At 49.6% G+C, this 23,956-nt stretch overlaps 1 long non-coding RNA gene across 1 annotated transcript in view; it reads left to right on the forward strand.

Annotated features, from left to right (window-relative positions):
• Nucleotides 1-23,956, forward strand: part of LOC131574331 (uncharacterized) — a 45,473-nt gene that overhangs the window by 15,698 nt on the left and 5,819 nt on the right. Inside the window, exon 2 of the long non-coding RNA XR_009276465.1 lies at nt 16,499-16,527. This is a non-coding gene — a long non-coding RNA (uncharacterized LOC131574331). The remainder of the gene's footprint in view (nt 1-16,498; nt 16,528-23,956) is intronic.

Here is a 23,956-nt window from a genome sequence, read left to right on the forward strand (position 1 = left end):
CCAGGGATGTGTTTCCTCCTGAATTTTTACTGCAGCTCAACCGCAATCAAGCAATTCAGTGATGGCAGGGTTGAAACCTGAGTGCATAATGTGTGTTTAATACTGCAACCCCAGAGCAGACACGCTCTGGAAGCGCATTAGGACAGGCTTTGAGGTATATCCCTTTAAGTTAAACAAATAGATTTTGCTTTCCATTTTTGACACTTTTTCTGATGCACTATTTACAGACTTGTGTATTGAAAAATCACAATGAAGGACGAAAATAAAGAAGTCGGTGTGGTCTTCCAGAAGGAAGGCAAATGTCTGGTGACAGTATAAAGTGGGTTTTTCGGTGGTTTACTGTGGGAGGGGCAATCCAGGGTCAGAAAATGAAGTGGCAAAAAGCAGACAGCAGGGTCGTTGTGAAGGACAACAAGGTCCTGCCTTCCACTTGACATTCAGGTGCCAAGGGGTTGAATTTGAGCCTTTTCTTTATTTTTTAATAAAGGCAAGAGAGCTTCTTTCCCTCTTCCCCTGTCCTCTGTAAGGACAGGATGAAAAAGCAGTGTGGTAAAAGCCTGTGAAAGGGCAGGTCCATTTCCAGCTGGGTGCACCTTTCCTGGAGCACAGGGAGAGCAGAGCAGGCTGAGGAGAGTGGAGGGCTGTATTAAACATTACTGTCACTGGGCATTGTCCCTCAGACTGCCCTGGCACCTGCAAGTGGGATAAAGTGACATCCTTGGGAGCCCCAGCCACAAAGCTGCTTCTGTTGTTGTTTATTGTTGCCAATCTGTTTCACAAGGTGAGTGAGTGAATGAACACCCTTATGGACACCTACTCTATAGGAATGTTATTAGGTTTTCATATTAACAAAATTCCTTCAAATGCAGGGCAATTATTGACACTTCTTTAATATATATCTTGGAGGCAAGCTCTAGGTTCTTACTTTGTTTTCTTTCAATCTATCACACTATTGCAGAGCCAGGCTATTTTCACAAAGAAATGAGTTGTATCTTTATACCAAGTGCTGTTAAAGAGGATTATAAATAGGCTTTAGACTACAGGCTATAGCTTTGCTTTGCCGTTGAAAAAAACATCAATCACCTGGCTGAGACTAAATCCTAACATCTCACCTTCCTAACAGATTTTAAAGGTCACTGATGTATAGAAATGTTCAGCTTAATCTTAAATGCATTGACTAGTCTGGCAAAAGCATTTTAGGGTCGTTTCCTTTTTATTTTCTGCCAGCTATTTAAAATGTGAAGGAAGTGTCACTTATAACTAAAGAGTGGATCTTCAAGAGAAGGCAGAGTACCAGAGATCGGACTTGAATCTCAGAAACATCTTTTGCTCTGCTTTTCAGTCATTCTGATTCGTAATGTTTGCAGATTGCACTGGTTCACCCCCACTCCCCCAAATAGGTTATCAGCAATCAGATACATGCTGGGGACACAGAACAACCTCAAATGAGCTCCAGCCTAAAAATAGCCATTTTCACATTAACATCTTGAATCAGGCGGGAGAATGGGCTGCAGCTGGGACATCTTGTGTTTGCTTATGTCACCAATGGCAAACACCTACAACAACAAATATATCCCCACCACTCTGGAGTTGTTTGGACTCTGCTTATTAAATGTATTCCGTGTTGCAATTATGTAATAGATACACAAAATAAGCTGCAAATTGATTTCAGATACCTATCGGTAGAATAAATAGGACCATTTTCAGTCTGCATTCATCCAGACATAGTTATGACTAATGTTCAAATTTACCCCACAAAACCAATGCCAGGTAAGGAATTTACTGCTCTTTACATGCTGCTTTTTGTTGATAGACACAAAGAGGTACCTGAAGATGAGTCAGAGCCTGTTTGAGTTCTGCTGTTTGGAGTGAATGTGTTTGTGTTCCTGAGGAACCGTTCTATGGGATGTTCCCTGCTCTCCTGGGGATGGCTGAACACCTGCCTGCCCATGGGAAGCAGGGAATGAATTCCTTGTTTTGCTGGGCCTGTGTGCACAGCTTTTGCTTCACTATTAAACTGTCTTTAGCTCAACCCAAGAGTTTTCTCACTTTCTCTCTTCTGACTCTCTCCCTCACCCTGTTGGGGACAGTGAGCCAGTGACAATGTATTGAACCCACCACACTCTCCTAATGTCTAGGGTTCTCTTTTCCAAAATTCCCAGTGAGGGGCACAAGATATATCTGAGACATTTTCACATTCTTGCCCTGTGTCTTTTTGTCTTCACTCCTTCCATTTTCTGCTTTACTTTTCAAATTTCTCCAAGTTTGCAAAAGAAATTGGGATAAGTTCCAAACAGAAAGTACTTCTTTTGTAGATTGCAATCCTCTTGTTGAATGATTTCTTCCCACTATCCCAGCCATCATTTCTGAAGAAACACTTATTTCCCTGAGTAAAGGTATAATTCTGGCAGGGGATAAGGCCAGTGGTACATGGAAGTAATATTCTCAACGTAAGTTTACCTTCACATCATAGCTGGATTAAGTTCCAGCAGTAGGAAATGGGGAAGGAGATGGCTTGTTGGGCTGTGTGCCTAGCCTTGTAAGCATTATAGGATGGAAGGAAGCTGGATGCCCTCCTGCAAGATGTGCTATAATTCAGCTACAACTTTCTGGATCTAAGGATTGCTTACATGGAAGGAAGCAATAATTCATCTGATGGTGGGATTTATTGGATGAAATTCTTTGGCCTGTGCAAGGCAAATCATGGATAGTCACAACTCTCCTTGCTTACTTTGAAATCCATGAATCCTACAGCCTGATTCAGCTTGTGCTTGGTGAGATTGTGTTAAATTTCTTATCTGTAAGACTTGCTGAAATAAGATGTTGGGAACTGGCATCTTGAGCTGCATGTGATTGTGCAGCACCTGTTTGGGAGCACAGATTTATCCCACTCCCTTTTCAGTTTTGTTTCCTTGAGGTATCTGAAAGGTTTGGTAATGCTACCAATGTGTCAGGGAGTCTAATGCTAAGGGCCTAAATGAAAATATTCAGAGCCAAACTACAGCCCATTGAAAGGCAAGGTACACAGAGCTGACAGCAGCAGAGGAGAGGCTGCTGACAATGTTGCTCTGTTTATTCAGGAGCAGAGTGGCTGTGCTGGGGCTCTCACAGTGCTGCTCCAAAATGGATTTAATTCTGTATCACAAGTGGGCTATCACAGATATTTTTCCTACATATCTTTTAGCAAGAACAGGATCAGTTCAGCCTCTAAGATGGCAAACAATAGCAAAAGCATCCTGGGTATGGATACATTTCGGTAAACATAACCTAGAAGCTCATGAAGGAAAAAAAAATCCTGAAAGTTAAAACCTGAAACCTCAGTGGTGTGAAATGAACAAAATGTTTCAATTGATGAGGGAGGATTTTCTCATTTTGAGAAAAAAGCCCCACACCAACAGTTTTGGACTAAACTGGAAAGGCATTCTCTCTGGATATTCCTATTTCGCTAGAATTTTGCCATATTTAAAAAATTAATGGTGGGGGAAAAAAGAAAAAAGAAAAGAAAGTGAAGAGAGTGTAAGAAGCATGACTGAGTAGTATGAAAATGAGAGAAAAACTAATATTTTTTTTTTTTTTCTTTTTTTGGAGGGAGTCCAGCTTTCTTTAAAAGGCAAAGCCAAGGTATAGGAGATCTTCACTGGGATTGCTGCTAAGAACTCCCTGAGCTAAGAAAGGAAAAGGTGTGAGTTGAGTACAGTCTTCTCTAACTGCAAGGCAGTGTATATAACTAGCTATGCACTGAAGTGTATCATTAAATAAGCATGTAAATAGACTGATTGTGTTTGGTTTTATTTCAATTTTCTTTTTTTTTTTTTTTTCTTTGCTGCATTTGCTAATAATGTACTTGTTTAATAATTGTAGCATTGGAAACAGGATCCTGAGGAGAAGAAAACATATATCTGGTTTGACCTTCACATAATAATCAATAAAACCCAGGGCATATACAAATCCATATGAAAAATGAGATATCCACCCTAAAAGGAATAGGTAGAGCCATGGAAGTCAGTAAGAGATGAGCAGAGTAATTAGTTCAATAACCCCAGTGCTTTACTAAAGGCATATTTATAATATTTATGTAAACAAGTAATTGTTTAGATGCCTTCATTTTCCACAACCACCTCCCAGCACTACTAGTTCCTGGTGCACTGATGGAATAAGAATGGATATAGCCTTGAGCTGCCATCAGTTGCCACTGCACTTGGAGAACTGGCATTTGCTTTGCAAAGCAAAAACAGCACTGCAGTGCCCTCAGCTTCAAAATTACCCTTTACAACCACTGTACCACGCTCAGGTCGCAAAAGGTGGAAAGGCTCCTTTTGAAATGTTGTCTGCTCTTATTCTTATTGATTCTTCTCTTATTCATATTGATTTCCACACCTGGCAGCCTGGTGTGCAGTAGGTGTTTGAATCAGGGCAGAAAGGCCTAATTTCCTGTCTGTGGAAGGGGAAAACCACTTGGATTGACTTAACCAGCTTAGTCCTCTGACCATGATACAAACCATTATTGTTTGCTTGCTCCATGGCGTGTCCTGAACCAGCCATCCTGAATTAAGACAGGATACTTTTTACAGGAACAAAGTCTGTGAACCTTGGAGGAAAATCACAAAAATAACCCATCCTTCCTTGCAAATCCTGTTTGCATTATAGAACCATAACTGCACCTGTTTGCTAAATCTGCCTCTTGAAACAGAGCTTTGCTCTCTCCTCTGGCTGGAGTGGTGACCTCAACACAAATCCCCTTGAGTGAAACATCCCATTTCCAGAGTGAGCAGGGTGGAAGAGGGGGGTAGTGTTTATGAAATAGGTATGGAACAGGGAACCTTCTTCCCTCATCGCATGGGTTGGACTTGTTTCTGTTGCAAGAAGACTTTTGTACCCAGTCCAATACAAAAAAGTCTGTTAATTAAACAGGTAAACAGATCTGTCATCATGGGGATCAACTTTTCTAATTCCTTCCTCAAACCCATTTACACTTTTATTCTCCATAATATTAAATGATACTGAACTCCAAAGTATAATTGAACATTCTCTGGAACAGTACTTTTATTTTGTCCAAGAACCTGCTGCCAGCTTGATGGAACAGTGAATATCCGAGTTTTTAGCTGTCTTTTCCACACCTGGCTTTCTCTCTGGTCTGCCACAAGTGTTGTGAGTGACCCTTTAGCAAACCACTGAGACTCACTCTAACTCAGCTTCTCAAATGGAAATGGAGGTAATTGCAGATACACCCTCAAAACAAAGAATTGACTATTTACTAGGAGGGAAAATAATCTAGATGACTGCATGACTCTTTACTTTGAGGGACTTTAACATATGTAAGGGATGTTCTCAAAAATCCACTTAGTGCAGCCAAATTGCATAACAATTGACCTGAAATCAGATTTAAAGTGTTTTGGCATCTTATCCTAAAAAAATCTCCAATTCTTTCCTATGGCTGGTGAGTAGGGGAGAAGAAGGGGGAGATAGAAATGAGGGGAAAGCCCTTTGTTACCCTGTCCACATCCAAACCTCAACATCTGAGCCAGCCTTCCTAATCCTGCCACGAGGCAGCGAATTCCTGCAGAGAAGTGGCACAAATGGATGCAAGCTGTAGCTGCTGTGCTTGCCAGAGGTTAATTTAGAGATGGCAGTGCTGCTGAGGTGGATCTCTGTGCAGGTTCACTGGCAGGAGTCAGCCCAAGACACTGAATCACTGGGTGTGGTGGGATTTATGTGCCTCGCCGAGCAGATGCTGCCCTGAGTGTGTCTGTTGGAAGTGTTTCCTCAGGAGCTCAGCTCTGGCACTGCTTGGGGAGTGCAAACTGAGCATGCAAGGCAGGTTTACTTAATGTGTGAGGAGTCTGAGAAGTCCTAACAAAGCAACAGCTGAGCCAGCTGGAAAGAAGTACAAAATATGAGAGAGATTAGTCAACACACACAGCCTGAGAGTAAACTCTGCTTTAGTGAGTGGAGCCATACGTGAGTCTGTTAAAATGACACAGCAAAATGGACATCTCTGTTGTGGGAAAATGGATTTCTGCACATCCTGATGCAGCTGGAGACGACACCAAAAGTCCCAGTCCCTGCATTAACTCTTAGGTCACTCTGGACACATTGCTTTACTCTGCTCTGACTTTTCATTGCAGTCGTGTGGTATTGTGGAGGGGAAGAGAACAATCTCATCCATGCACTCATGGACAGGAATAGCTGCAGTTAATTTGTCTGTTAAACAGTTAATTCAGTGAGTGGGAGTTCTCTACCAGCACCCAGGTGATGTGAGGTGAATTGTCTCAAGCACAAACACAAGCTTGGGTCCCAAAGGTGAGCTGGTGGCCAGGCCCAGCTGGAGTGTGCAGAGCCAGGGCCAGCACAGGCAGAGGCAGACATCTAGTGGTGTCCTGGCAGCAGTGTGACAGTGCTGCTCTGCACAGCCACAGCTACAGCCACAGCTACAGCTACAGCCACAGCCACAGCCACAGCCACAGCACAGCCACAGCCACAGCCACAGCCACAGCCACAGCCACAGCACAGCCACAGCACAGCACAACCACAGCACAGCCACAGCACAGCCACAGCCACAGCACAGCCACAGCACAGCCACAGCACAGCCACAGCACAGCACAACCACAGCCACAGCCACAGCACAGCCACAGCCACAGCCACAGCCACAGCCACAGCACAGCACAGCCACAGCACAGCACAGCCAAAGCCACAGCACAGCACAGCCACAGCCACAGCACAGCCACAGCCACAGCACAGCACAGCCACAGCACAGCCACAGCCACAGCCACAGCTACAGCCACAGCACAGCCACTGCACAGCCACAGCCACAGCACAGCCACAGCCACAGCACAGCCACAGCACAGCCACAGCCACAGCACAGCACAGCCACAGCCACAGCCACAGCCACAGCACAACCACAGCCACAGCCACAGCCACAGCACAGCCACAGCACAGCCACAGCACAGCCACAGCACAGCCACAGCCACAGCCACAGCACAACCACAGCCACAGCCACAGCCACAGCACAGCCACAGCCACAGCACAGCCACAGCCACAGCCACAGCACAGCCACAGCCACAGCCACAGCCACAGCACAGCCACAGCACAGCCACAGCTACAGCCACAGCCACAGCACAGCCACAGCACAGCCACAGCCACAGCCACAGCCACAGCCACAGCACAGCCACAGCACAGCCACAGCCACAGCACAGCCACAGCCACAGCACAGCCACAGCACAGCCACAGCCTCAGCCACAGCCACAGCCACAGCACAGCCACAGCACAGCCACAGCCACAGCACAGCCACAGCACAGCCACAGCACAGCCACAGCCACAGCCACAGCCACAGCCCAGCACAGCCACAGCTACAGCCACAGCTACAGCCACAGCCACAGCACAGCCACAGCCACAGCCACAGCTACAGCTACGGCCACAGCCACAGCACAGCCACAGCCACAGCCACAGCCACAGCCACAGCACAGCCACAGCACAGCCACAGCCACAGCACAGCCACAGCCACAGCACAGCCACAGCACAGCCACAGCCACAGCACAGCCACAGCCACAGCCACAGCTACAGCTACGGCCACAGCCACAGCACAGCCACAGCACAGCCACAGCCACAGCACAGCCACAGCCACAGCACAGCCACAGCCACAGCCACAGCCACAGCCACAGCTACAGCCACAGCCACAGCCACAGCACAGCCACAGCACAGCCACAGCACAGCCACAGCACAGCCACAGCACAGCCACAGCCACAGCCACAGCCACAGCACAGCCACAGCCACAGCCACAGCACAGCCACAGCCACAGCCACAGCACAGCCACAGCCACAGACACAGCCACAGCCACAGCCACAGCACAGCCACAGCCACAGCCACAGCCACAGCACAGCCACAGCACAGCCACAGCACAGCCACAGCCACAGCCACAGCCACAGCCACAGCACAGCCACAGCACAGCCACAGCACAGCCACAGCCACAGCACAGCCACAGCCACAGCCACAGCCACAGCACAGCCACAGCCACAGCCACAGCACAGCCAGAGCACAGCCACAGCCACAGCACAGCCACAGCACAGCACAGCCACAGCACAGCCACAGCACAGCCACACCACAGCCACAGCCACAGCACAGCCACAGCCACAGCCACAGCACAGCCACAGCCACAGCCACAGCACAGCCACAGCCACAGCACAGCCACAGCACAGCCACAGCACAGCCACAGCCACAGCACAGCCACAGCCACAGCCACAGCACAGCCACAGCCACAGCCACAGCACAGCCACAGCCACAGCACAGCCACAGCACAGCCACAGCCACAGCACAGCCACAGCACAGCCACAGCACAGCCACAGCCACAGCCACAGCCACAGCACAGCCACAGCCACAGCCACAGCACAGCCACAGCTACAGCTACAGCCACAGCACAGCCACAGCACAGCCACACCCACAGCACAGCCACAGCACAGCCACAGCCACAGCCACAGCACAGCCACAGCCACAGCCACAGCACAGCCACAGCCACAGCCACAGCACAGCCACAGCCACAGCCACAGTTACAGCCACAGCACAGCCACAGCCACAGCCACAGCACAGCCACAGCCACAGCCACAGCACAGCCACAGCACAGCCACAGCACAGCCACAGCCACAGCCACAGCCACAGCCACAGCACAGCCACAGCACAGCATAGCCACAGCACAGCCACAGCACAGCCACAGCCACAGCCACAGCCACAGCCACAGCCACAGCCACAGCACAGCCACAGCCACAGCACAGCCAGAGCACAGCCACTGCCACAGCCACAGCCACAGCCACAGCACAGCCACAGCACAGCCACAGCCACAGCACAGCCACAGCACAGCCACAGCCACAGCACAGCCACAGCACAGCCACAGCACAGCACAGCCACAGCCACAGCACAGCCACAGCCACAGCCACAGCCACAGCCACAGCCACAGCACAGCCAGAGCCACAGCCACAGCACAGCCACAGCCACAGCCACAGCACAGCAACAGCCACAGCACAGCCACAGCCACAGCACAGCCACAGCCACAGCCACAGCACAACAGCCACAGCCACAGCCACAGCCACAGCCACAGCCACAGCACAGCCACAGCACAGCCACAGCACAGCCACAGCACAGCCACAGCCACAGCACAGCCACAGCCACAGCCACAGCCACAGCCACAGCACAGCCACAGCCACAGCACAGCCACAGCCACAGCCACAGCCACAGCACAGCCACAGCCACAGCACAGCCACAGCACAGCCACAGCCACAGCACAGCCACAGCCACAGCCACAACCACAGCCACAGCCACAGCCACAGCCACAGCCACAGCCACAGCACAGCCACAGCCACAGCCACAGCCACAGCCACAGCCACAGCACAGCCACAGCCACAGCACAGCCACAGCCACAGCCACAACCACAGCCACAGCCACAGCACAGCCACAGCCACAGCACAGCCACAGCCACAGCCACAGCCACAGCCACAGCCACAGCACAGCCACAGCACAGCCACAGCCACAGCCACAACCACAGCCACAGCCACAGCACAGCCACAGCCACAGCACAGCCACAGCCACAGCACAGCCACAGCACAGCCACAGCACAGCCACAGCCACAGCACAGCCACAGCCACAGCCACAGCCACAGCCACAGCCACAGCCACAGCACAGCCACAGCCACAGCACAGCCACAGCACAGCCACAGCACAGCACAGCCACAGCCACAGCACAGCCACAGCCACAGCCACAGCACAGCCACAGCCACAGCCACAGCACAGCCACAGCCACAGCCACAGCACAGCCACAGCCACAGCCACAGCACAGCCACAGCCACAGAACAGCCACAGCCACAGCACAGCCACAGCCACAGCCACAGCCACAGCCAGAGCACAGCCACAGCCACAGCCACAGCCACAGCCACAGCCACAGCCACAGCCACAGCACAGCCACAGCACAGCCACAGCCACAGCACAGCCACAGCACAGCCACAGCCACAGCACAGCCACAGCCACAGCACAGCCACAGCCACAGCCACAGCACAGCCACAGCCACAGCCACAGCCACAGCACAGCCACAGCACAGCCACAGCCACAGCCACAGCCACAGCACAGCCACAGCCACAGCCACAGCCACAGCACAGCCACAGCCACAGCTACAGCCACAGCACAGCCACAGCCACAGCACAGCCACAGCCACAGCACAGCCACAGCCACAGCACAGCCACAGCACAGCCACAGCACAGCCACAGCCACAGCCACAGCACAGCACAGCCACAGCACAGCCACAGCCACAGCCACAGCCACAGCCACAGCACAGCCACAGCCACAGCACAGCCACAGCACAGCCACAGCACAGCCACAGCCACAGCACAGCCACAGCACAGCCACAGCACAGCCACAGCCACAGCCACAGCACAGCACAGCCACAGCACAGCCACAGCCACAGCCACAGCCACAGCACAGCACAGCCACAGCCACAGCACAGCCACAGCACAGCCACAGCACAGCCACAGCCACAGCACAGCCACAGCCACAGCCACAGCCACAGCCACAGCCACAGCCACAGCCACAGCACAGCCACAGCCACAGCACAGCCACAGCACAGCCACAGCCACAGCACAGCCACAGCCACAGCCACAGCACAGCCACAGCCACAGCCACAGCCACAGCACAGCCACAGCACAGCCACAGCCACAGCACAGCCACAGCACAGCCACAGCCACAGCACAGCCACAGCCACAGCCACAGCACAGCCACAGCACAGCCACAGCCACAGCACAGCCACACCACAGCCACAGCACAGCCACAGCACAGCCACAGCCACAGCCACAGCACAGCCACAGCACAGCCACAGCCACAGCACAGCCACACCACAGCCACAGCACAGCCACAGCACAGCCACAGCCACAGCCACAGCACAGCCACAGCCACAGCCACAGCCACAGCCACAGCCACAGCCACAGCACAGCCACAGCCACAGCCACAGCACAGCCACAGCCACAGCACAGCCACAGCTACAGCCACAGCACAGCCACAGCCACAGGCACAGCCACAGCACAGCCACAGCCACAGCCACAGCACAGCCAAAGCCACAGCACAGCCACAGCACAGCCACAGCACAGCCACAGCCACAGGCACAGCCACAGCACAGCCACAGCACAGCCACAGCCACAGCACAGCCACAGCCACAGCACAGCCACAGCACAGCCACAGCACAGCCACAGCCACAGCCACAGCCACAGCACAGCCACAGCCACAGCCACAGCCACAGCACAGCCACAGCACAGCCACAGCCACAGCCACAGCCACAGCCACAGCCACAGCACAGCCACAGCCACAGCACAGCACAGCCACAGCCACAGCCACAGCCACAGCCACAGCACAGCCACAGCACAGCCACAGCCACAGCCACAGCACAGCCACAGCCACAGCACAGCCACAGCACAGCCACAGCCACAGCCACAGCCACAGCCACAGCCACAGCCACAGCCACAGCCACAGCACAGCCACAGCACAGCCACAGCCACAGCCACAGCCACAGCACAGCCACAGCCACAGCACAGCCACAGCCACAGCACAGCCACAGCACAACCACAGCCACAGCCACAGCCACAGCACAGCCACAGCACAGCCACAGCCACAGCACAGCCACAGCCACAGCCACAGCACAGCCACAGCACAGCCACAGCCACAGCCACAGCCACAGCACAGCCACAGCCACAGCCTCAGCCACAGCACAGCCACAGCCACAGCACAGCCACAGCCACAGCACAGCCACAGCACAGCCACAGCACAGCCACAGCCACAGCACAGCCACAGCACAGCCACAGCCACAGCACAGCCACAGCACAGCCACAGCACAGCCACAGCCACAGCACAGCCACAGCCACAGCACAGCCACAGCCACAGCACAGCCACAGCACAGCACAGCCACAGCCACAGCCACAGCACAGCCACAGCCACATCCACAGCCACAGCACAGCCACAGCACAGCCACAGCACAGCCACAGCACAGCCACAGCCACAGCCACAGCCACAGCACAGCCACAGCCACAGCCTCAGCCACAGCACAGCCACAGCCACAGCACAGCCACAGCCACAGCACAGCCACAGCACAGCCACACCACAGCCACAGCCACAGCACAGCCACAGCACAGCACAGCCACAGCACAGCCACAGCCACAGGCACAGCCACAGCACAGCCACAGCACAGCCACAGCCACAGCACAGCCACAGCACAGCCACAGCCACAGCCACAGCCACAGCACAGCCACAGCCACAGCACAGCCACAGCCACAGCCACAGCCACAGCACAGCCACAGCCACAGCTACAGCCACAGCCACAGCCACAGCACAGCCACAGCCACAGCACAGCCACAGCCACAGCACAGCCACAGCACAGCCACAGCACAGCCACAGCCACAGCACAGCCACAGCCACAGCACAGCCACAGCACAGCACAGCCACAGCCACAGCACAGCCACAGCACAGCCACAGCACAGCCACAGCCACAGCACAGCCACAGCCACAGCCACAGCCACAGCCACAGCCACAGCCACAGCCACAGCACAGCCACAGCCACAGCACAGCCACAGCACAGCCACAGCCACAGCACAGCCACAGCCACAGCCACAGCACAGCCACAGCCACAGCCACAGCCACAGCACAGCCACAGCACAGCCACAGCCACAGCACAGCCACAGCACAGCCACAGCCACAGCACAGCCACAGCCACAGCCACAGCACAGCCACAGCACAGCCACAGCCACAGCACAGCCACAGCACAGCCACAGCACAGCCACAGCCACAGCACAGCCACACCACAGCCACAGCACAGCCACAGCACAGCCACAGCCACAGCCACAGCACAGCCACAGCCACAGCCACAGCCACAGCCACAGCCACAGCCACAGCACAGCCACAGCCACAGCCACAGCACAGCCACAGCACAGCCACAGCACAGCCACAGCACAGCCACAGCCACAGCACAGCCACAGCCACAGCACAGCCACAGCCACAGCCACAGCCACAGCCACAGCACAGCCACAGCACAGCCACAGCCACAGCACAGCCACAGCACAGCCACACCACAGCACAGCCACAGCCACAGCACAGCCACAGCACAGCCACAGCACAGCCACAGCCACAGCCACAGCCACAGCACAGCCACAGCCACAGCCACAGCCACAGCACAGCCACAGCACAGCCACAGCCACAGCCACAGCCACAGCCACAGCCACAGCACAGCCACAGCACAGCCACAGCCACAGCCACAGCCACAGCACAGCCACAGCCACAGCACAGCCACAGCCACAGCACAGCCACAGCACAACCACAGCCACAGCCTCAGCCACAGCACAGCCACAGCCACAGCACAGCCACAGCCACAGCACAGCCACAGCACAGCCACAGCACAGCCACAGCCACAGCACAGCCACAGCACAGCCACAGCCACAGCACAGCCACAGCACAGCCACAGCACAGCCACAGCCACAGCCACAGCACAGCCACAGCACAGCACAGCCACAGCCACAGCCACAGCACAGCCACAGCCACAGCCACAGCCACAGCACAGCCACAGCCACAGCCACAGCACAGCCACAGCACAGCCACAGCCACAGCACAGCCACAGCCACAGCACAGCCACAGCCGCAGCACAGCCACAGCACAGCACAGCCACAGCCACAGCCACAGCACAGCCACAGCCACATCCACAGCCACAGCACAGCCACAGCACAGCCACAGCACAGCCACAGCCACAGCCACAGCCACAGCCACAGCCACAGCCACAGCCACAGCCACAGCACAGCCACAGCCACAGCACAGCCACAGCACAGCCACAGCACAGCCACAGCCACAGCACAGCCACACCACAGCCACAGCACAGCCACAGCACAGCCACAGCCACAGCCACAGCACAGCCACAGCCACAGCCACAGCCACAGCCACAGCCACAGCCACAGCCACAGCACAGCCACAGCCACAGCACAGCCACAGCACAGCCACAGCCACAGCCACAGCTACAGCACAGCCACAGCCACAGCACAGCCACAGCACAGCCACAGCCACAGCACAGCCACAGCCACAGCACAGCCACAGCTACAGCCACAGCACAGCCACAGCCACAGCACAGCCACAGCCACAGCCACAGCCACAGCCACAGCACAGCCACAGCCACAGCACAGCCACAGCACAGCCACAGCCACAGCCACAGCCACAGCACAGCCACAGCCACAGCCAGAGCACAGCCACAGCACAGCCACAGCCACAGCACAGCCACAGCCACAGCTACAGCACAGCCACAGCCACAGCACAGCCACAGCACAGCCACAGCCACAGCACAGCCACAGCACAGCCACAGCCACAGCACAGCCACAGCCACAGCCACAGCACAGCCACAGCACAGCCACAGCCACAGCCACAGCCACAGCCACAGCCACAGCCACAGCACAGCCACAGCACAGCCACAGCCACAGCCACAGCTACAGCCACAGCCACAGCCACAGCCACAGCTACAGCCACAGCCACAGCACAGCCACAGCACAGCCACAGCCACAGCCACAGCCACAGCCACAGCCACAGCCACAGCACAGCCACAGCACAGCCACAGCCACAGCACAGCCACAGCACAGCCACAGCCACAGCACAGCCACAGCCACAGCACAGCCACAGCACAGCCACAGCACAGCCACAGCCACAGCACAGCCACAGCCACAGCACAGCCACAGCACAGCCACAGCCACAGCCACAGCACAGCCACAGCACAGCCACAGCACAGCCACAGCCACAGCCACAGCCACAGCCACAGCACAGCCACAGCCACAGCACAGCCACAGCCTGGGACCCCTCTCACCACCTATGTCCACGCTGGCTCCAGTACAATACAGAAAAAACAGCCATGTGGTCTCTGTTACTCGATTATCAAACTCCCATTTCTGCTCTCCCACATAAACAGCACTGATGGTCTGGAGCTGTTTCATCAGAGGAGCCTGAAGAAGTCCCAGGGTAACAGAGACTCAGACACCCACAGACTCAGACACCCACCCTTTCAAGGATTATTCTTCCATTTAATGTGGGATCTTAACACAAGTACATTATATACACACACGTCTTGTTTCTTCTACCAAGCCATCAAATTACTGCCTTGATAGGTGTGGAGCCTTCCCAGTTCAAATAATTGCACTATCATTGATTATAACGAACATTTATAAAGGAATTTTATTTTTAAATGGTAACTTTGCATACTTTTAAGCCGGCCAAAAGGCATAATCTTTATACTCTTTGTAAATGTGAACAATTTTCTGTATGAGTTTTATCTTGTGGCATTATCTGCATAAGAAAACTTGAATATTTAACATTTGATGGGCTTGCATGGAGGCTACCAGGACCATCTTGCTCAGACTGACAATAATGAATGTCTGTATTGGCAATGTTCAGAATTAGTCCACCCCCTACAATGTCCTGGTGTAAATGAATGGCCTGACCAAGGTTCCAGTGTGGATCCATGGGGGTGAGAGGACACTCCCATGTTTGCCTCAGCATGCAGCTCTGAGAACAGCTGCCTAGAAGAGATGAGACCAGCTTTCCTAACTTTACAAACCTTGTCTTGATATCCTCCTATTGCTGAGGGTGATAAGGAAACGCATACCAAACCCCCTGGAGAACAGAGAGGGAGGTGAGGAGTGTCATTAAATCAAAGAGCTCTCCAGGATCCTCTCTAGGACTGGCTGATAGTTTTCAGCCCCAGCAGTCTCTGTTGATTCACTTGCTCCCCCAGCTGAGTTTTCAGATTACTCAAAACCCCTTCAGGTCAGCAGAGTTCCTCTGCTGGTCATGTTCTGTAGTCTTGGACAAATGCTTGGTTGACTATCCCAGTTGACCACCCTCATTTTAGAATAAAGTCAGTTAATTCAATCTGAAGGTGAAAAATCCCCTTGTGCCCTAACTCCCTGATTCTGTGAATACCCTGAGGATTTGTTTCTTATCCTTCAGAGATAACTGCATTTAAATAAATCACTGAACAGGAATAAAATTTGCTTATGATGCAGTTCCAGGGGGTTTTCTTAACCCACTGCAGACTGGCTGTTCTGCTTCCTGAGAAATGTGCAGGTATTGTAACAATTGAGAGATCTTCTATTAGAAAGGAAACATCATCCAGATATCTTCAGTAGGCAGTTGGCACATCTTTGAAAGTGAACCTGGTTTTGTTTGCATTAGCCCAATACTGATGCTACTGAACAGGGGGCTGATTCTTGTCCAACTTCAAAAACCATTGAAGATCAGCTGAAAACAAGGTTGAAACAAGAGAGAGTGAGCTGTGATGTGAACTGATAACTGTGGAACAGTGAGGAGCTGCTCCTAAAACAAAATGTAATTAAGTAAATTTGGCTATTTGTGTTTCTGAGAATGTGTTTTATTGAGGGCTAGGTTGGTTGTATTTTTTTGATCCTGAAATCTTTCCCTTTCCTGTTGCATTTATGTCTTTTGTTCTTTTTTTTCTGCAGGTGCAGAATTTGTTAAGAGGTGTTCAGAGGTGAATAATGTTATATAGAGAAAAGTCCTGTGGCATTTCCAAGCCAGGTATCTGTCATATCTGTCACATGCCTCAATAACTCCAGCCTTCTGCCTTGCCATGCTTTTAAATGCACTATTTTTATTAAATGAACAAACAATCACAAATACTGGAAATGTTTTGGAGAAGAATGTGTTGAGGACCTTTTCCTTTTCCTCTGTCAAATGCTTCCGGTGGGTTAATAACTCCATCTACAGTTCATCACTGAAATAGTTCCAGAAGTACTGGAAATATGTATATAAATACCTGATCCAAGTCCCTAATAAGATACAGCCCAGCTTCTGTTCATGTTTTAAGCAATGGGCAGTGAGGAGGATGCAGCAGTGTGAGGGTAAAAGTGCCCAGTTTTGGTGAGCTTTGCTGAAGCTGCTTTTCAGAGGCACCATGTAGGAGCTGTTCATACAGGGCTGCAGCTGTTCTGCAGAGGTTTTGGGGCAGCCTGGTTTGGCTTTGGAGACTTCAGGGCCTTCAGGCCCATGGGAATGGGCTAATGGGCTTTCTCCAGGGGAATATGAACTCCCTGAGCCCCTACTCAGGATGGCAAGAGGTGCACAGGTCTCATCCCAGAGCCCAGGGGCAAAGCTGGAGGGGGGAAAAAGTGTGAAAAAAGCTGTGCTCAGCTGCAGACAGACACATATCTGTCTTCTCCATGCCCTGAGAGACCAGACAAGCTGGTTTCTCTCTGGCAAGGCCTCCTTCTCACCAGCCAGCTCAGGACACACTGAAGGCACTTGTCCGAGCTTGAGGCATTGATACAGCTCCAGGCACTGGGGTCCAGTGGAAGATGAACTCCAGAGGGTCTGAAAAGGGTCAGGGATGTTCCCATCTTACAGAAAAATCAATTTTCACTGATTATTCTTCTGTTTCTGCTGGTGTTACTTGTGGCAATAGAGCTGGGTAGCAGTAAACAAGCATTCAGTCCTTGTGCATGAGCTACAAAGACAGCCTGTGTTGAGTACTTTCATGTCAGTGTGCTCAGCTGTTTGTGACCTGCTTTGCCCTTACAAAACAGGCACATTAAAAATTACTATTGTCTATTAGTCTAAAATAAAGGGGCAATGGCAATGAACTCCAAAAAGGAGCTTAACTACCAATCAGTTATCATGACAGAGGTTATAAACCTTGTGGGCATCAGTTTTAACATGCATGTCCACATGTGGGCAGAGGAATTGAAACAGCTCTGCTTTCAGAGCTTTCACTTCTTCTTGGGAAGCTGTAGGGGCTCTGTGCTTCTGTGATAATCACTTTCTAGGAATTTAAATAGGCATTCTGGTGTATTCATTACTTCACATTCCCACATAATGCTTTTAAAAAAAATTATCAGCCATAAATTTGTTTACAACAGGTTTATCTGGTAAGTTGCTTTAAAAAAAAAAAAAAAAACAAAAAAAAAAACCCAAAAAAAAACCCAAAAAAACCTGTTAAAAAAAAATAAGAAAATAAAGACAGAAATAAAAATAATTGTTTTCTAAGCCCAAAAAGTAAGTAGGAAAAAGAACCAGGGTATCATGGTACTCACAGTATTTTCAGCATGCTACAAATATAAATGTATTTTCTGGCACAGTAGAACTCTGATATATGAACCATATTGTAGGCGTGGAGGTTAGATTCCTGCAAAAACCATGATCCAATGCCTTTCATCTTTGTCACTGGTGAATTCTGACTGTGGCACCATCTTCTTCCTGTGTGATTGTCATTCCACACTGTTTTCTGGCACCTTTTACAAAATCTTCTGTCAAAATAACTCTAAAAACAGTATTTGAGCTAGGCATTTAAGAAAATAATGTGGTTTATTCTCAGTGATCACGATAGCTAAACATTTCTTTGTGAATCAATTTTTTCCTAGTGATATTTGTTCTTGAAATCCTTGGAGATGATATTCTAGTGACATCTGTTAACACTGCCACACTTAACATGTAATTGGGAAGGGAGAAATAAGAGAAAACAGAAAACAAAAGCCCATGCCAATCTAAATGTGCTTGAAAGGTGCCAGATTGATAACTCTGGAGAGTTGAGTCCTCTGTTTATCCTCTGAATTAGTGCAGCAAAATCAATGGCAGCATAAACTCTCTCCTGTCACCCTGAAATGTCTGGTGCTGGCTGGGCTGTGAGCACAGCGTGGCTGTTTCCCCGCAGCAGGGATGGGAAGGCTGCTGTCCTGAGCTGGAGGGACTGCACTGAGAACCCCAAACTCATCCCAAACCAGTTCCTGGCCCCATCCATCCCAGCTCAAACTTCAGGTTGCACTTCACAGCTCTGGCATAGATCACAAATGGTGATTTTGAATTAAAAGGCTTGGTGGTGCATTTCCAGTCTCTTAACTCTGTAATCCCCTGGTGTGTTTTATTTAATGCACAAACTGCCTGTGGCATGACAGAGCCAGAGGCATTACAATCTATCATGTCAAGCCTTCATACATTAGCAGCACTTGTTAGCACCCCCTGGCACAGTGCAGGGAAGAGCTCTGAATTATGCTAATGATCCATGGCTAATGGGGCACGGGGGGAGCTCTGGACCCACCTTTCAGGATGTGTCAGGGTGCGCGCAGGCTTGGCACCGCAACGCGCTCTAATGCGTCTTCAGAGCACCTTATCTTGTATGCTCTGCTTTAATTGAGATTAAATGGCTTTGAAGGTCCAAACACAATTTCAAGGACAATGCAATATCTCATATTCTCAGTGAAAGGTTTTTAATGTATTTCCTTAAAGCCAAGACAAATATACCATACAAATACATTACACCAGGCTGATGTTAAAGGTCTGTCTCAAACTTGGAGGAGCCAATACGGTTTGAATTTAAAACACAGCTTAGTATTGCCAAGGCTGGGGCTGGGACAGGGTGGCAGAATTGCAGAGGAACTGGGGCTCTGCAAGAGCACCAAAGTAACAACAGAAGCAACATTTTTTTAAAGGAAAGTAGAAGAGCCTGGATGCTGTGGAAATTCAGATAGAATTTGCTCCAGGGAAGGCTTGTGAGTATTCTTCTGGGAGTACATACTCTGAATTCTTTGCACAATGTCAAGGCACAGGCAAAACCATCCTGAAAATTTGGGATAGTTTGTCCCCCTTGTCTTTACAGCATTGCTGTAATAGTGGTTTAAGAAAACTTAAACTGATGTCGTGTGAAAAGAGAAATAACAAAAAGGAGGCTTAGCCTCCTCCCCTTTTTATGTAGGTTCAGTTTAATACTTAGCATTTTCTTTAGTTGCAAACTTGTTCTCTCTGCCTTGCTTCAGTGATGATATAAAGGTGCTGCAGTACCTTGGAAGATGTTGCTGCATTCCAATAATGATAACTGTGTAGTTTCATGACCCTCCTGAGCTTACATTTGAGGCCTCATTGGAAAATCTGCCATCATATCACAAGGATATGAAGTCTAATACTGCCAATTTTGTGAATTATTCATTAGTCTGAAGGAAAAAGAAGCAACAAAGACACAGGCAGCTTCTTTTTATTTATGGTTTTACTACTCTTCATATTTTTTTAGTGAAGGGAATACAATTCTTCCATCTTTTCCACAACAACAACAACAACAGAAAAAAAAAATAAAATGTGTATGCTTGAAAAGTTGGGATTTCTGGGAATACATTTTCCTTCTTTAGCTAGCATTTTAACATAAGGTAAAACATTTTTTTGACAAGGTAAGTAGAGTAAACAAAGATCAGTGAGAAAGCAGAAATTATTGAAGTACTGGAAAAACTGCTGCAGGCTACTTTTTCACACATTGCTGCTCAAGTCAGGATTATGCTATGACAGTTCTAACTCTCCTGCTGACATCCTTATAGACTCTATTACATTATTTACTTCTTGTAAAATAACATTCTATTACAGCTCCTTCATGTCCTGCTGCTAGTCTAAGTTCAAGAGGAAGAAATTCTGCTCTCCTCACTTCCAGCTCGTTAATACAGCTCTGAGGAGATCATTATTAAACAGACTGATCTGCAGCCCCTATTTCATGCCCCATTTTCTATTGCACTAACAACTGTATTTCCAGAGTGCTGGTCTCCACTTACATCAGCAGCACAGGTAAAATGTGTCTGGAAGGAGCAAGTGAAGCATCCCCACCCTGTGCTGAGGATGTAATGTCATTTTTATGTCCCTAAGGGGGAAAGCTTTCAGATATTTCTCTTGCTCTTCCACTGCAGAGAAAAGTGAAGTCAGGCATGCAGTCATACCTGATTCCAAAAGGAAAATAGTAGATTCTCAGCAGGGTTGCAGGAACATCTGTGGACAAAACAGAGTTAACAGCAGACAGGTTGCTCAAACACCCTCTGAAAAACAGCTCAGGTCTCTTTTTCAGTGTCAGGAGATATTCAAACACATATCATTGAGTCCCACGTCAGGATTCTGCTGAAACTTGTTTTCTGGGAAGACATTTAGGACCTAGAAAATTAATTTACCTGTCTCTGAATTATCACTCTAAGCCAAGTTAGGAGTGCCACTAGCAAAATATTCCCTCAATCTGACAGAATGCTCCCAAAGCACCAGCCTTTAAAAAGTCCTGCTTTCATCAGTGCCCGAAATCACCCTGGCAAGTCAATCACCAGCCCTGCTCCTTGCAGAGGGATTCTTGAAAGCAGCACTCAGCACTTGAAGGACTGGCATCAAACCAGACAGCAGTGGCCACACGCTTTGAGATGGTCAGGGGACAGGCAGCCCCTGGCACTGCTCACACAGCTCTGAGCAGTGCACTCCACCAGCCTGCTAAACCTGCTTGAACACCCCCAACGAAACAGAGGTGGCATTTCAGCACTAATAATACAGGAAATGTGATCATTTTCTAATTATTCAGCCCTTAAGAAGAGATAGGTGCTAAATTTCCCAGCAAAAAAGGAAATCATATGTGCTCTTTCTTGAAGGCAAACAGTGGAACTACTGGAGAATCAGCGCTGGATAGAAAGCGAATTAATGGAGCCCCATTCCTTCAACTTTCCAAGCTGAGTTTATTTTCTTTAAAAAGCAGCAGTATTTCCTTATGGAGGTGGTGGGTCATGATAAGAGCAAAGCATTTGGCCACTGATCCCTGAACTGGCTGTGTGGGAATTAAGGGTGACTTTTGCTGCTTGCCCCTGTGTGAACCAGGACTTGAGCCACTGTCTCCAGCATTTTCACAGTTTGCTGTTCAGTCATGCACTGAAATCAGGGAAGAATTTGCATACCAGAGTGTGCTGTGGCAGAAGCTGCTGATTGTTAACTCTGTGTCATGGCAATGGACATGGCTAATTAAATATATCATTCCTCAGGACAAGGTTCTGTGATATCTTCCACAGAGGCAAGAGGTGAAAGTGGCAGGAGGTCCAATTTAAAAGGTGCAGTTACTAATTCTACCAGAGCAATCAAACAGGATAGATAATTGATATTTCTTTCATTTATGGGGATATTGGTCAATCTAAAAGAATTATTTTGATTCTTGGTGCCCTTTGATTTCCTGATAATTTGTTCTACAGCCTTGGGGGGTTGGTCTGTGGATGGGTCCCACGGGCACTGGGATTCCACTCAGTTGTTACTGGCAAAGGGAAAAGCGGGTTGTTCACTAGTGCTGCAAAATTTCACTTCCCTTAGGCATGAGAGATGATCCCCTTCTTCATCCTCTTACTCCTCTATCTCCCCACCCTGACCTGCTTTTTCTATAAGAAGTGTTGATTATTCCATGGAAAACATGTTTTCAAGGAATTTCAATAAAAATACCATGAATATCTGACCAGCTGTTGAAGTCATTTAGATCAAGTGCCTGTGGAATGTTTTTAAGACTCGGTGTCCTAGCTCAGTTTGTTAGGACTGCTAATTCAGTCTTTGAACCAGGGAGTCATTATATTTATCTGTTTGCATTTGGTTTTTACAGACCACCAATTACTGTTATCAAAATATGTCAAATTAACTGTGTTCTAGGAAAGCAGATAATTTCTGTGTAGACTGGTAAATATCCGATTATAAATGAAGCTACCTTTTATTTATTGCAAAGGCTAGCACATTCATCAGCATTCCTAATTAAAATTTAACAATTAATAAGCAGTGGCAAACCCAGTACGAAGGTCAGTAGCAACCTAAGCAAACTTATCAAAAATGCAAAGGGGTTTAGAGTTTTTAAAAAGTTCATTCTGTCCTTAATTAACAGATCTAATTACAGCTCTGCCATAGCAAAATGCAAAATGATCTCTTCAAAAGACAAGGAGTCAAAGGTTTAATAGTGCAGATAACCTTCTTCTTCAGTACACACCGACCCAAGTGTAGAAGAGAATTTTACCAAGCAGTCAACAGAGTTGATTGGACGGCTTTGAGAGAAATTTAAGCTAAGCAATACATAGAAATCCCCAAACAACAAAGGAATTGAGAGGGAATAAAAACTCTCTTGTGTCTTGGGATTTGAAATAACACCAAGTCAAGACTTTGGGTAATCTCCTTTCTTAGCAAGTTGTCAATGTATTTATTCCATGACCTTTGCTGGTTAGTTTTGAATAACACTTTCTGTTCTATGGACTGCATGTGTTTAATTATCACCTCATTCAACAAAAATGGACAGTGCAAAAATCAAGGATAATCTAGCAGAGCAGGGCTAAATACAATTGAGAAAAACACTTAAAATTCTTGCAGTTAATATTCAACATTTAGGCACTGAAGGGCAATTTCCCAAGTTTTACTGAAGGGTTTAGATGTACATTACTTCTTCAAGAAGTCCAAGAAAAAACCGGAGTGTTCTGCTCTGAGTTTTGCAGGAAGAGGCTGGAAATGAACAGAACTGGGTTCATCAGTAAGCGAATTAAATCTTCCTGGCTGATTTATGTGGGCAAGGGTCATTACACGTGGGTAATAGAAAGTGGCTGATAGAAAAACTAGACTGCTTAAAATTAATAATACATGGCTGAAGTGAATTGTTACTATTCATCTTTACGTTTGGATTAGCAGAAGGAGCACAGGTATGAGAGGCAAGATCTCTTCAGGGAAACCTGACCTGCGTGAATCTCCTCAGTGTTCCCTTTCATACCCTGCCAGTGGCAGAGGCAGTGCAGCCCCATGAGCACAGGTGGATCAAGGAGAAGCAGTGGAATCACAGTAATTATCTTGGAGAGGCTCAAAAACACAGGAGCCATATTCATCTTGTGCTGGAATTGAAGTGCAGCATAGCAGATTTTTCAACCAAAAGGCTCATTAAATGCAACATGAAAACAGAGAGGCTGTTCTGAGCAATCTCCATGAATTGGCCTCTAGCTTTACCATGGCACGATTATGACCTGAATTAATTTGCTATGGCATGATCATTTCCTCTTGGCTGTAGGAGGGAAAAAAACTAAGCCTGCTCAGTCTGATGAGCATTTTAAGACTTCTCTTTAATTCATTTTCTTAAAAAGAATATCACCTTCTGTTTTTAAAGTGCCTGGCTTGAACTGATGGGC

This window comes from Poecile atricapillus, unplaced genomic scaffold (genome assembly GCF_030490865.1).
Source record: "Poecile atricapillus isolate bPoeAtr1 unplaced genomic scaffold, bPoeAtr1.hap1 scaffold_251, whole genome shotgun sequence".
Taxonomy (NCBI): Eukaryota; Metazoa; Chordata; class Aves; order Passeriformes; family Paridae; genus Poecile; species Poecile atricapillus.